The sequence below is a fragment of the Protopterus annectens genome, chromosome 4.part0 (assembly GCF_019279795.1).
Source record: "Protopterus annectens isolate FY-2018-M chromosome 4.part0, PAN1.0, whole genome shotgun sequence".
NCBI lineage: Eukaryota > Metazoa > Chordata > Ceratodontiformes > Protopteridae > Protopterus > Protopterus annectens.
The window spans coordinates 153,698,695-153,712,665 of record NC_056733.1 but is presented as its reverse complement, the minus strand read 5'-3'; the positions used below and the strand labels follow the sequence as shown (position 1 = coordinate 153,712,665).

The window sequence follows — 13,971 nt, the reverse complement described above, 5'->3', positions numbered from 1 at the left end:
TTCATAGGTAGGTACTACGCTGTCAGCCCAAAGGCCTAAGTAAGCCTAGCCAACAAGGTTCCCTGGCTTATGCCACCCAAGAAAGTTAATTTCCTGTGCCCCTGTCGAGCAGAGCCACAGAAGTGATCCCGAGGGTGTATTTCCTGTTTCCCATCCACTCATCAAGATTTTTCTTGAGTGCTAATGAGGAACTTTGCTTGACATAGATGGGTAGCTTGTTCCAGAGTATAGGAAGTCTCTGGGAGAGGATTCTATCCCTCCTGCATGTCCTGTTTATTGTAGTGACAAGGTTTAGGTTCCTAGAGTGTGTAGTTCGGAAGGATTGGGATTTGTTTAGGTGTAGCATGTCCAACAGCTCTGGGTTTAACATAGCTTTATATGTTAGGCAGAGATCTCCTTGAAGTAGGCGATATGCAACAGAGTAAAGCTGGAGTTTTTAGAGATGGTCAGTGTAGGGCATCTGTTTAAGGCCAGTAATCCTCTTTGTGAGGTACCTCTGTGGCCTTTCCAGCTGCTGCAGATGTCTTGTGAGGTGCATTCCACAAGGGGCAATGTACTCTATAATGGGTCTAATGAGTGCCGAGTAGAGGGGAACAATGACCCCTTCTTTCCTGGATGAGAACCCTTTTGTGATGAGGTGTGCCACATAGAAGGATTTCCTGACTACTGTGGTGATGTGATTATCAAAGGAGAGACTACTGTCCACCTGGGTCCCAAGGTCTCTTATCACACATTCAGCATTAAGTAGACTGCTGTTTATGTGGTAGTTCATGGGTACAGAGTTTTTACCAAAGGGGATGACAATACACTTTTCGGCATTGAGCTTGAGGCCATACCTCTGACACCAGGCATCTGTCTCAGTGAGGCCCTTTTGTAGGATGTCCACATCATTTGGGGACTCAACTATGGCTCCTAGTTTGCAGTCATCTGCAAACTTCAATAGCCAGAGGCCTTCTGTGTTAGCTTGTACTTCAGAGAAGTAGATACCAAACAGGAGAGGTCCCAGGACTGAACCCTGTGGTACTCCACTTGTCACTGGCTTGAAGTCAGATTTGGAGTCTGCAACCTTTACAGTGTGGGTTCTGTCAGTGAGCCAGTTGACAACCCATCTTGTGACCTAGGGATTTATACCTAGTTTAGTGAGTTTAGCTATAATTCCAGAATGGGGGATGGTGTCGAAAGCCTTGGCGAGGTCAAGATAGGCTGTGTGAACCACCTTACCCTTGTCTTCGGCTTTGGTGAGTGCCTCAAAGAAGTCGATCAGGTTCAGAAAGCATGATCTGCCTTTCACAAACCTGAACTGGGTGGGATCCAGAGTTTAGAGGTTGCTAATGTCTTTGTTTATGAGGTCCATGATGATACATTTCATGGCCTTGCAGACCAGACTCTTCAGGGTAAAAGGGTGATAGTTCCCAGGATCAGTGGTAGCGCCCCCTTTGTGGAGTGGGATAATTGTTGCTGTGCGCCATTCAGTGGGCACAAAGCCTGATGTGAGACTATGACTGAACATGATGCTTAGGTGGGGAGCCAGTTTGTTCTGAAGTTCGTGTAAAATGCAGCCTGGGATGTTGTCCGGTCCCATGGATGCTGTGTTTTTGGTTTTAAAGAGTGCAGCTTTTACCTGCGTAGATGTGATTACATGGACTCTGCATTCTAAAGTTAGCACTGAACCTATCTGCCAGGATGTTGGCAATATCATTTGGTTCTGTAATTTTCATGCCGTTGTGCTGTAACTCAGAGCAGATCTGGGTGTTGCCATTGAGATTCTTGACATAACTATAGAATGCTTTGTGGTTGTCCTTAGAACTAGTGACAATTTTGTTTTCATAGCTAGCTTTGGAGGATCTTATAAGGGATCTCAACTTCTTACTTAGGCTGACCAGGGAGCTCCTCCACTCATGGGATTTTACTCTCTTTTGCAACAGTTTCTTCCTTCTGTTGTACAGTTTGTTTATGGCAGGGGACTACCAGATTGGCTTCCTTTTTTTGGAGGATAGCGTCTTGGTTCTGTTTGGGATAGAATCTTTGGTTCATACGTAACTATTATACGGAAGTTTGCATTTTATCTGGTGGTGTTTTGGAGCTGTGATTTCATTAATAAATTGTGTGACCAACTATCGAGTGGTGGAATAATCTGTGACTTTGGAGGAGAACCCTTTATTTGTACAGTTTAGCGGATTTTCCTTTTTGTGTACATTTGTGTTCGGAGGTGGTTTTGGAGGTTTCTGTTTGGGATAGCATGATCCATGCACTCGTGTAAGTGCATATAGAGTGTATTTGTGTAGGATTCAGCAGTTGTAGCTGTATTGCCCATCTGCATGGGTGTCATGAAGTTTACCACTTCTGTCTTAAAAAGCATGAAGTTGGCTTTGGAGAAATTTTTTACCATGGTTTCCTTAATGGTGGGTGGGGGCAGGATGCAGATATCTAGGGTGATTAGCTTATGGTTGGATCTGACCAACTAAGAGTTGATTTCAGGTGTGGAACACCGGTCACTCATGTTGGTAATGACTAGGTCTAGGATATTGTTGCCCCTGGTGTGGGTGCGGATAATTTGATCCAGGGCATTGGAATTTATGAATTCCAGAAAGTGTTGAGTGAAGGAGTTGGTACATGAGTAGTTTTCCTAGTTAATGATGGGGTAGTTGAAATCCCCCATTAGGGTGTTTGGTTGAACCCTAATATTTTCCAGTATATCAAGAAGAGGAGTGGAAATCTTGGGGCATGGTGGGGGATCTGTAGCAAGCTACAATTTGGATTGCAGTTTTGCCCAGAGTTAGTTGCACTTGGATAACCTCTGATGCATTATGCTGCACAATTAACCTGGAGGTGTGGATATCCTTAATGAATATGGACACACCTTTGCCTTTGGTGTGCTGGTCCAAGTTAGATGGCTGAAAAGTGTGGTATGAGTTATAGCCTGGTAATGCAGGGGTGCTCTCTAGATCCTTGAGCCAGGTCTCAGTCACTGTACAGAGATCGATGTTCTCCATTTTAAGGAGTGCCTTGAGTGAGTGCATTTTGAGATTTATACTTCTAGCATTGAGTAGCATTACCCTTAGTTTTTGCTTGCCTGTTCCTGTTATGGTGGTGAATTTGTCATTTGAACCTTGCCTAAAAAAGGGCACTATTGGGGCGGCAAGACCCTTAGCCAGTATCCGGAATCCCAGGGGTGACAGGTGCAGGCCATCTCTGGCAAAGCATCATGGTCTGTCGACCATGTCGTCCCAGGCATACAGATACTAGATCCCCTTAGAATGACACCAGAAGCTTGGCCAATTGTTGAAGTTAGTCATTTTGTCCTTGTACTGCGGTATCATTCTGGGTGATGGCAGAATGCTACTCAGGGCTAGGGTCATTCCTCCCTGGGCTACAAGATCAGTGAGCTCTTCCATGTCTCTTTTCATGTAGTCCAGGGAGGTACATCTCAGGTCGTTCACACCAACATGGACAATGACATTTGTACTTGTGGAGTGACCTGAGTGCATGGGCTATGTGGCGGATCCTGGCACCCGACAGGCAGCTGACAGTAACTTTCTCCTTGTTTAGCCTGGTGAGTGGGACATCAGTGTGCCTGACTATAGAGTCACTTATGACTAGTGTGTTGGGTATGTTGTTTTGCCTTATGGGCTGTGGTTTATTGGCACACTGAGTCTGTGGGCTATGTGTCATTTGGTTTGTGTTGGGGGGGTGGAGGTTGCTTGTGTTTCTGCTTTGGAGGTCTCTGTTGCTTGAGCAGATTATTATTGAGAGCCTCTGTGAATGTTTTTGTGTTTCTATGTGTGTATTTTGGTGGTGTAGGTTTAGTGGGACTATGTGATGAGTGTGGTGTGGTGCAAGTGTTTACCTTCTCCTTTTGACTGTCAAGTTCAGTCTTGGTTTGAGAGAGCTTTACCTCCAGTTTGGCTAGATAAGTGCATCTCTCGCATGTTGTGGTGTTGGGTGGTAGGAGGAGAGGGTTGTCTGTGTACATGAGGCAATTGCTACATTGCCCCAAGATGTCCAGATTCATCAGACAGGTGAGAACACTCAGAACTGACCCTTGGACATGCCTGAATAAAAAACTACTTTCCTCTAGACAAGTGAGGAAAGTGAGTATAAGAGTTGTTTTTCTCTAAGCAAGTGAGGAAAGTAAGTACAAAAACTGTTTTCCTCTATAGTAAAGAGGAAGGTTGAGTGCTGTAGTAATTTGTATCTTATTTAATTCTAACAACAAATTCTGAACAAGTGCTGCGCACGAATAAGCAAATTCAAGTGTAAAACTAAGAATCTGTACCTGGATCTTGTGGTAAATGGGCTACCTAGTGCTTACCACTTCCACGGATAAGCTAAAATGCTTCCCTCCAACACAGAAAGGCTTTGGGGGGGCTCAGAAGCTTACAAGCAGTCCTAAATACAGCAAATCTGTATCTGGACTAGACTAGTAACAGGAAAGGTGGGAAACGAGCACAAACGCTGGCTTTTATACCAGAAAGTTGAAAGAGATGGAAACACTGACCAAATGGCCAATAAACTAAAATTTCTGGGCCAGAAACCACTTTTGTGGTAGATAGGCTACCTAGTGCTTACCACTCCCACTGATAAGCTAGAAGGCTTCCCTCCAACACAGAAAGGCTTGGGGGGGGGGCTCAGAAGCTTACAAACAGTCCTGGATACAACAAATCTGTATCTGGACTAGACTCGTTACAGGAAAGGTGTGGAAACAAGTGCAAATGCAGGCTTTTAAACCAGAAAGTTGAAAGAGATGGAAAAACTGCCCAAACGGCCAATAAACTGCAATTTCTGGGCCAGAAACCACTCTTCTGGTAGATAGGCTACCTAGTGCTTACCACTCCCATTGATAAGCTAGAAGGCTTACCTCCAACACAGAAAGGCTTTGGGGGCTCAGAAGCTTACAAACAGTCCTGGATACAGCAAATCTGTATCTAGACTAGACTAGTTACAGGAAAGGCAGGAAACAAGCTTAAATTTTTTTTTTTTGGAAAGTGGAAAGGGAGAAAGGAGAAACAGAAGATAATTCAAAATTAAGGACCTAAGTGGCATGCCCTTCACAAATGTTCTCTCTGTATTATGTAGAATAAGCTAGTGACACTAGACTGGAATAGAGCTGAACAGATGGGACTGGTAGGAGTGTCTGAAGTCAAAATATGATCTCACTGTCCTCAGTGTTCAAACACAAATTTACAGGAGGGGCGAGCAATTCCAAAGCCACCAAGATTAATACCACAACAAGAACAGGGAGGGTGGGTGAGAAACTAACTGCAGAGACAAAGAGAGACCACAGTATTCTATGAAACAAATAGAAAAGTAAATAACTACAGAGAGACCCAGACCACAATATTCAATGAAACAATTAAAGAGACAGAAAAATAAAATGCAGTACAATCATTAACACTGCAAGTTTGTACTTAACTCAGCTAGTAATGCAGTTGGTTGTAGTTATCAGTTAACAGTGATAAGAAGGACTATAGTTCTGGTAAGCCTTCTGAACAAATTAAAAGTGTAAAGTTTTCCCAGAATGAGACTAAAAAAAACAGCCAGAAAAGGAAAAGGAGGAAGTCTATTCTTAAAGAGGGTACTAACGATACCTCGGGTGAGGATTCCTCATCTTACACTGATACAGAATCCGAATTCCAACAAACATCACCAGCTTTAAAGAAAAGTTGTTCTTTTCCAAAAGTTGGTCCCTTGCATAATTATAACATAAGTGAGGTCTCTTTAGATCAAGACGGAGGGGAGGGCATAAATATAAATCGAGACGCATCTTTGGAAATGTTGCTGAATTTTCTCATCCCAAGTAGATTATGTTAATAATGTTCATGATATTTCATCTTTATAATTGTCTGACATTGAATTGAGATTGTTAAACAAGGGATTAAACTTATGTTGTGTTGGAGAAAACTTTTGTTCATGATTTGAATTCATTTTGTAGGTTATTGAATTTGAGATTGTTTTTTGACAATGATGTTAATAATACTGCTGCATTTTCAGCATCTGATTTCACATTCCATAAATCCACATTTGTGCCCCCTATGAACCAGCATGTAGACATTTTGTATACATTTGTATTAAAAGAGTTACATTTTGGCATTCATACTGATAATCTGTTTCTATTCAATAATCTGTTTAAATCAGAAATTATGGAATTAAACAATTTGAGACAGAATAACAACATAGTTATGAATGCTGATAAAGGGGGTACAATAGTTGTTATGGATTGGGTTATATATGGAGCAGAAGTGGAGAGACAATTAAAAGATGGTAGATTTTATACTACAATGTCTGTCGATCCTACCCCCAGGTTTAAAAGTGAGACTGATACATTTTTGGACCTGGCAGTCAATGAGGGTATTATTAGTGACAAAGTCTCATTTCATTTAAAGCTTAAAGACCCATTGCCACAACACTTTTATTTGCTTCTGAAAATGCATAAACATGCCACACAGCTCCCTGGAAGACCCATTGTTGCTGGTAATGGTTCCCTTACAGAAACATTATCGGAATTCCTTACCAGATATCTCAAACCATTAATGGCACACGTTAGATCTTGGATAAAAGATACTACCGAGTTTTTGAATGTTATTTCTGATGCCCAGTTGGATGATGGCTGGTTCATGTGTACACTAGATGTGGTCTTTTTGTACACAAGTACTTCCCATTGAGCTGGCTTAAATGCTCTTGAATATTGGTTAGAAAAAACATCTTTATATAATCCTGGTTTTAACACATTTCTTATTTGTTTGATGGAGCATGTGCTCACTAAGAATGTGTTTTATTTTAAGGACACTGCTATGGGGACTTCTTTTGCCCCCATTTATGCCGACCTTTTTATGGGGTATTTAGAGCAAATGATTATCTGTGACAATAGTCATAATGTTTTTTTGGAAGAAATTGATATTTGGAGGAGGTTTTTAGATGATTGTTGGTTAGTGTGGAAATCTGATGCCCAATATTTGTATGAATTTGTTGACTATCTTAATGAAAACAAATGGCGCATCCAATTCACCTTAAATTTTGATAGGCAGTCCATCTCATTTTTGGATGTGTTGGTGAATAAGCAGTCAGATGGTACACTATCCTCCACACTTTATTTTAAACCTTTCCATTCTAATAATCTTTTGTATGCAACCAGCTGTCACCCACCTCACATCATTCATAATATTCCGAAGTCTCAGTATATGAGGATTCATAGGATTTGTTCCAGTAATGAGGATTTTGTTAAACATGATGAGGAATTAACTCTGAGGTTTGTACAATGTGGTTATAATGTATCACGTTTGTTTCGGAACAGAAATCAGGTCAAAGAAATGGATAGAGGGGATCTGTTGAAATATAAGAAATATGACCAACAAAAATGTCATCCTATTAGATTTATCACCAGTTATGGCAGGAATACACAGGTATATATGAATATTATAAAAAAGCCATTGGGGTATCTTGCTATCAGATGAACGCCTAAACACATTTTTGGATAATAGATGTTTTTCTTTTAGGAAAGGCAAAACTATGGGTGGTTATTTTAACCATTATAAGCATTGTCAACTAATTTCAGCATCCAAACAGGATACCATTGAAGGGGATAAAGTGGTGGGTTGTTTTTCTTGTGGACACTGTTCATTTTGCAAACATATGGTTCAAACTAAAGAGTTTTTATCTAAAAATACACCATGTATATTTAACAATATTTTTGGTAATTGCAATGCAGCTTGGGTAATTTACCTAGTGACATGTACTTGCTCTGCCTTTTATATAGGGCAAACATATAGATCTATTAAATTTGGGATGGCTGAACACTTTAGCAGTATTAGAAATAAAAATACCAATAATGCATTATATAAGCACACTTTAAAACGCCCCTCTGCCCAATTTAGGTGCATTATTATTGACAAGGTTTGGGGGAGATAGAAGTTGTAAATCTGGTTGGAAAATATTTTGAATAGGAAAGAATAAGCATGTATAGTTAGACTAGGGGGCTTGTTTTTACCTGGTTTGAATGAATGCCTTTAATTGGGCTATGGTGATTGGTTAATTAATCATATCATGCTATAAAAGATTTTTTCTTTGCAGCCTATGTGTACATTGACAAAGGCTTAGGGCCGAAACCGGTCTTTGGCTGTTTTTGTGACTTTTGAATAAAAGTCTGGTTCCTTCTCCTGTGGTGCTGGTCCATTTTTTGCTTTTGGACCTGTGCACTAACTGTCCATGCAGAGGTCTTTCTGGATTAAATGTCTAACATTGCCTTTTCATTTACGTCATGCCTTTGGGAAGAATGGAGGAAACTGGAGCACCTTGTTAAAACTGACATGTAACAAACAGGTTGATGAACTGCACACTGCAGAGAAGACACCACAGCTAACAAGTGAAGTGGTATACAGCTTCATTTAAAATTATTTTAGCATAATTTCTTGAAATTCTGATGCTGTAGCACCACAAATATTCATTCTACTATATGCTTTGATTTTTTGCACTCTAATAGCTTTCACTGCAGCATTCTTCTAAGCAATGGACTGAACTGGTATAGGTTCATAGGTGTTTACCATGCTAACAACCACCAGGGCCTTTTTAAGCCTAGCAATGGATCTTAAAGGTCTGATAAGTTCTGGTATCCTTGTTAAATGTAAGCAAGGGCTTGGGAGATGAACCATTTGCAAGCAGGGGCCTGGGAGATGAACCATTTACAAGCAGGGGCCTGGGAGGTGAACCATCTACAGGCTGCCTGTGTCCATTAGAGGTGCAGATACAAAATCAGTGGGGAATTATCTGTTTCCCATCCAGTTGTTCAAGTTATATTTGTATTGGGTTAGGGAGGAACTCTGCTTCACATGGATGGGGAACCTATTTCAGAGATGGGTTAGTCTCTGGGGATACATACCTGTCTCTCCAGCAGGTCCTGTTTATATCACAGGAAATGTTTAAGTCTTTAGAAGGGATAATTCTGGTGCTATTTGTTTTGCAGATAAACAGGAGGTCCATCAGAGTGGGGTCTGACAATGCCTTGTATGCCAGGCATGGACATCCTATCAACAGCCTGTAGGAGACAGCAGAATAGGAGTATAGGGTGGACCAGTTTTCTTCTTTTGGTTCCCCATATATACTCTGTTTTCTGTAACTCTAATTAGGGTATGATCTTCAGACTTGGCTTTCTAGAAATTGACATAACTTATCTGGAGAGCAGCCAAGTCGGTATTGTCCTTATGATTCTGATGTGAATTGGAACCTTCAGTGTCTTCTGTAAATGCAAGTAGATTGTTTCTTATAAAAGGCTACTCATGAAAATAATTATTTTTCCACCAGGGTATTGCATTTTTCCCTTTCTTTTTCTCATGGAGCTTTACTTCTGTTTCATCTTGGACTTCTGCTTTGGTATCGCAGGAAGGAGCTTATTGATCTGTTTGGGTTCTTTCTTTTCCCTCTTCCTTCGCTATGAGACCCATCTGCACCAATATTTTTTCTTCCTTTTAGTGTATTCTTAACTAGGGCTTCTCCCTATGATATTCTGTGTTGATACAGTGACTTCTTTTATCACTTCAACTGTATGAATCTTTTGGTAAAACTCAGACTCTCTGTCAGTTTCTGCTTTCTTCAGTATTATGACAAGAGTCTTTTGATACTGCTCACCCAGGGCCACATCTTATCTTCTTTTACATCTTCTAGCTCTGTTTTTATATATTTACTAGGACTATGAACTTTGGGCAGTATGTCTAGCTAAACCTGTTCCCCTATACTGTAACTCCTGAACTGTTAATATTTTCGTCAGTGATCATATCATGGGACAAATTAGGCACCATAGCTACATGGTGTAATACATTTCCCAGGGGAATCTGCATTTTTATTTGTATTACAAGGTGTATTCCCTCTTGTCTTCATATACACTTATGTCAGTCTTCCGTTTAGAAGTTATTTTGTGCTTGCAAACATATTGTAATTAACCTTTGTAGTCATTCTTCCTGCAGTGTCTGGCAGTTGGCTTAGAGGATTAAGAAGCAATTAGCAAGCTGTTTCCCATGGTCCAGCAGTGCAAGGTTTGAGTCCCTCAGCCTCCATTGCTTAACTGTGTGACTCTGAGCAAGTCACTTAACCAGACATCGGTCATGGGCTGAGCCTGAAAAGGTCCATGGAGATCAGGGGTCTACCCTGGAAAGCGAATACAAATAAAATAAAAAATAAAGTAAATTTAATAATCTTAATATTTATCTCACTTCTATTACAAAATTACTTTTCATAAGTTTTATGGTAGCACAGTGGCAGAATGCATATTCCATAGTTCTCGGAATTAACATTTTAGCATTCATTCTGTTTAGATGCTGCACATTCCTCTTGAAGACTGATCAAGTTTTGGTCATTCCTTTCTTGAATTCTGAATAGGTTTCGATCAGAGATTGAACATTGTCCTGAAGACTAAGCTATCAGTACTTGCACTCCTGAAGTGCTGCAGTAGATTGTATTAAAGCCTCAGACATTTTGTCCAGTATTCTTAGAGAACTCAGTATCCATATCACTATGCACAAGAACAAAGCCAGGTTCTTCATTCCTTGATGTGCCTCTATCCCTTGACTCGGCACAGAACAATATATTACAAAAAGTTTGCAGTAACTTGTAGAATGTGTCTAACTGACTTTCTTGTACAAGTTCCTTTCTCGGGAAAACAGTTTTTTCTTTCACTTTCTTGTGCTGGTTTCTCCTTTTGCACAAAGTTCCTGGAAGTCCTTTCAGAATTCCATGTAGGATTAAAGGCAAGCAAAGTTTACTCCATTAGTAAGGAGCAATGTTAATAGAAAGAATGGAAGAGTGCTCCCTGGATAGATTCAGCTCTTGTTTCCTGTTTGTCGGCTCTGTATCTGCCTTCTTCCACATTCCCCCTTGGGTATATCCTGGGCTTAGCAGTGACATGACTTTCCTTTACCATGTTTTCCTAGGTTTAAACAGCAGGCTAACAGTTTTTATACCACATGACCTGCAAACATAAAACCATTATTCTTGTGACTTCAGATGTGGCATAAGCAAGTGATAACCCACATGCATTCATATGGTGGAAATGTGGCTGATGTAGAGTTTTAAACTTAAAGTATTGTAGAGATGATACTCGGCTGGTAGCTTGAAATTACTATCTCTTTTCCTATAGGGCCCTTGAAGGGGTTACATGGTCTTTAACTACGAAGAACTTGTAGGAAACATATAATAGTGGACAGAGAGCCCGATTAATGGCTAAACATTCTGTTTCAGTCAGTAATTATCTCTGTTTACCATTACTCAGTTCTCTGCTTGCCTAAAGCATTAGCTGTTCATCACTCTCTGTGTTTTATGCCAGTACTCATCAGAGTTCTATCAGAGGCATCTGTAAATGCCATAAACTGAAAAAGTCTAGGGCTAATGAAATGGTTTCAGAGTGCAGTAGTTCTTTCAACTTATGGAATGTCTGCCTGTTAGCCTGTCCATATGATATTTAACAGGGCCCTACCCTTAGTCAGACCAGTATGGGGGCTTGCTGTTGTGGTAAAGTCAATGATTAATTCATAGGAGTAATTTGCCAACACTTAAAAAAGTCTTGGCATGTTTATTGGTATTAGGTGTGAGCCAATGTCTTGTGCCTTTTACCTTCTGTACCTGTAGTTTTCCTGTCCTCCTTCATATCACTTAGCCTGAGTTTGGGACTTTGGCTATGCTCAGTTTATATTTAGTGGGGTAGGCTTTGATACAGAAAGTTTAACATAATTGGATTTTGGGGAGATTATTTCCCCAGTCCTTTGTAAAAATAACTACATCATCAAGGTAAATTTGTGACGTACCTTTTGTGAGGTTTCAGAATTCAGTGCATAATGCTCTGGAATGATGCTGAGGTTTAAAGAAAGCCAAACATCATGACTGTATAGTGAAAAAACCCATCCAGCAAGGAGAATGCTATTTTCCATCTGACCTGTGGAGTTAATGGGATTTGTCAGTAATCTTTGGTCAAGATCAAACTGGACAGTAACCTTCTTCAACCAATTCATGAACTCTAGCATCAGCTTGGAATGAAAGTTTGGAGCGTTGTTCAGTTCTCTGACATCATTGCAAAATCATATAATCCCATCAGGTTTTGGAACAAGTGTAGTGGGATTATTCTCCGCATTGTGTAATTCCTCGATGACACTAAACATAAACATTTTCTGCATTTCCTTCTTAACTGCTTGGCAGTGGGAGTCTGATATCTGATATGGTTTCAAATTAGCTTTCCACAAGGATAGTAACAGTGGAGTGTTGGATTATGTAGTTGTGCTAGGTAATACGAAAAAAGGCCACTTTTCCTAAATGCAACTTCCGTAACTCCCTGTCTCTAGTCCCCTGACTGTATCTCATCTATCCTAACTTCAGAACTTTCTTTGGGGGCTTTAACCTCTTCAGGAAACACTGTGTACAGAAATTTCAAGTTTCTTTCCAAGGCTTTAAGACATTTATGCGACTATTTGTTCTTTTTGTCTCATCAAAAAGGACTTGCCACTTGGCAAGAAATTAATATTTGGCAATGGATATGAGGGCAATTATTTTTCCTGTTGTTTTGAACTCTGAATCGAGCATTTATAAAGTCTTTTTTTTTTCACTCTGCTGTATGTGCTCAGACTATAGACATTATGATTCTTAGCCTATCCTGCATTTCTAAGAAATGCTGTTTCACTTTTGAAAGAAGTGTTTCTGTTCTCAAGTTTCTTTTGCTATTATCTAGCAAACATTAAGGATATCTACCACATAGTGGTTCAAATGGACTGAAAGGTTTGTGGTGCCTGTTTTACACAAAAGAAAGGGTTGTGTTGAAGTTGGTCTCATTTCTTTCCTTTGCTGTAGCTTTCTGAACCATAAAGATTTGTTAAAACATTCAGCAAACCCATCTATTTGGGGATGGAATACAGATGTTTGTAACTGCTTTACCTTAAAGAACTGTCAAATAAAATGCTTTATTCTACACATAATTGGGGTAATGTGGTCCACAGGGATTTCTCATGGAATTTCTGTGTTTAAAAACAGTAGCACCATTTCTTTTGCTACAGAGTTGGCATTCTCTCCCCATAGGGGCACACCTGTATACAATGGTGACCTCTGTTTGACTTCACAAGCGGACTTACAATGTACATGTCTCTGAGCTTAAATGGTACCTTCATTATAGTGAAAGGTATCGCAGGGTTTCTAACCCATGGGTTAGGTGCTCTCCTCTGGTAAACTCTGGACAGCCAGCTCAAAAGTTTGCTACTTTATTATGACTCCAGCCCAGTACAAATCTCACTAGAACTCTGTCCTTAATCTTATCCACAGATGACCACCTGTGATATACCCATGTGCTAGTTTCATTCAAGGGTTTAAAGAAATGATGTACCAGTTGCTACTTTGGTATCTCTTCTTTTTCTTGAGTTATTTGCAGAAAAAGTAATTTCTTAATTCAGTGTATTTTTATGAACTGGGGCTGTTCTGCTCAGTGTTTATCCCTTCCACTCTTGCTGTGTTTTCTGTGGTCCTACTTAATGTCACACTCCCACTGGCCTTCATAAAATTGATGTGAGTTATTTAGAGATTAGGCATATCAGTATTACTTTCATCAGTAGCTTCATGTGAAGGGGAGAGTGGACCCTAATCCCTTAAAGACAGGTATATTTTCTCCTTTCATCAAACTCATCCTGTATCAGTATTTCTTTTTGTCTGGGTTACTTGCAGGTTCCCCTTTACCTCTTAGGCTCTGCTTCTGTTTGTTTTAGTATTGGAGTCCCATATCTGTATCTATTTAGCTCTCTGCAGTGGTGCAGCAGGAGAATCTTTTAACTCTTTTCGTCTTTCTCTTTCTTTCTCCATTTGTTTGGTATTGTGTTCATCTTTTCCCCCTGAGCCTCTATGGGCTTTCCTAAATCAGTTTCTATAATTACTTAATTTCTGGCCTTTTTTACTGGTGTCTTTTGGTAAAACTCTGCATTAAATGTATATATACTTTCTATCCAGACTCAAATCTTA

General features: G+C 40.1%; 1 protein-coding gene across 1 annotated transcript in view; it reads left to right on the top strand.

The window, feature by feature from the left end:
* The window catches only part of DNAH9 (dynein axonemal heavy chain 9), a 3,419,770-nt gene that overhangs the window by 1,804,884 nt on the left and 1,600,915 nt on the right, over positions 1-13,971 (top strand). The window lies entirely within an intron of this gene.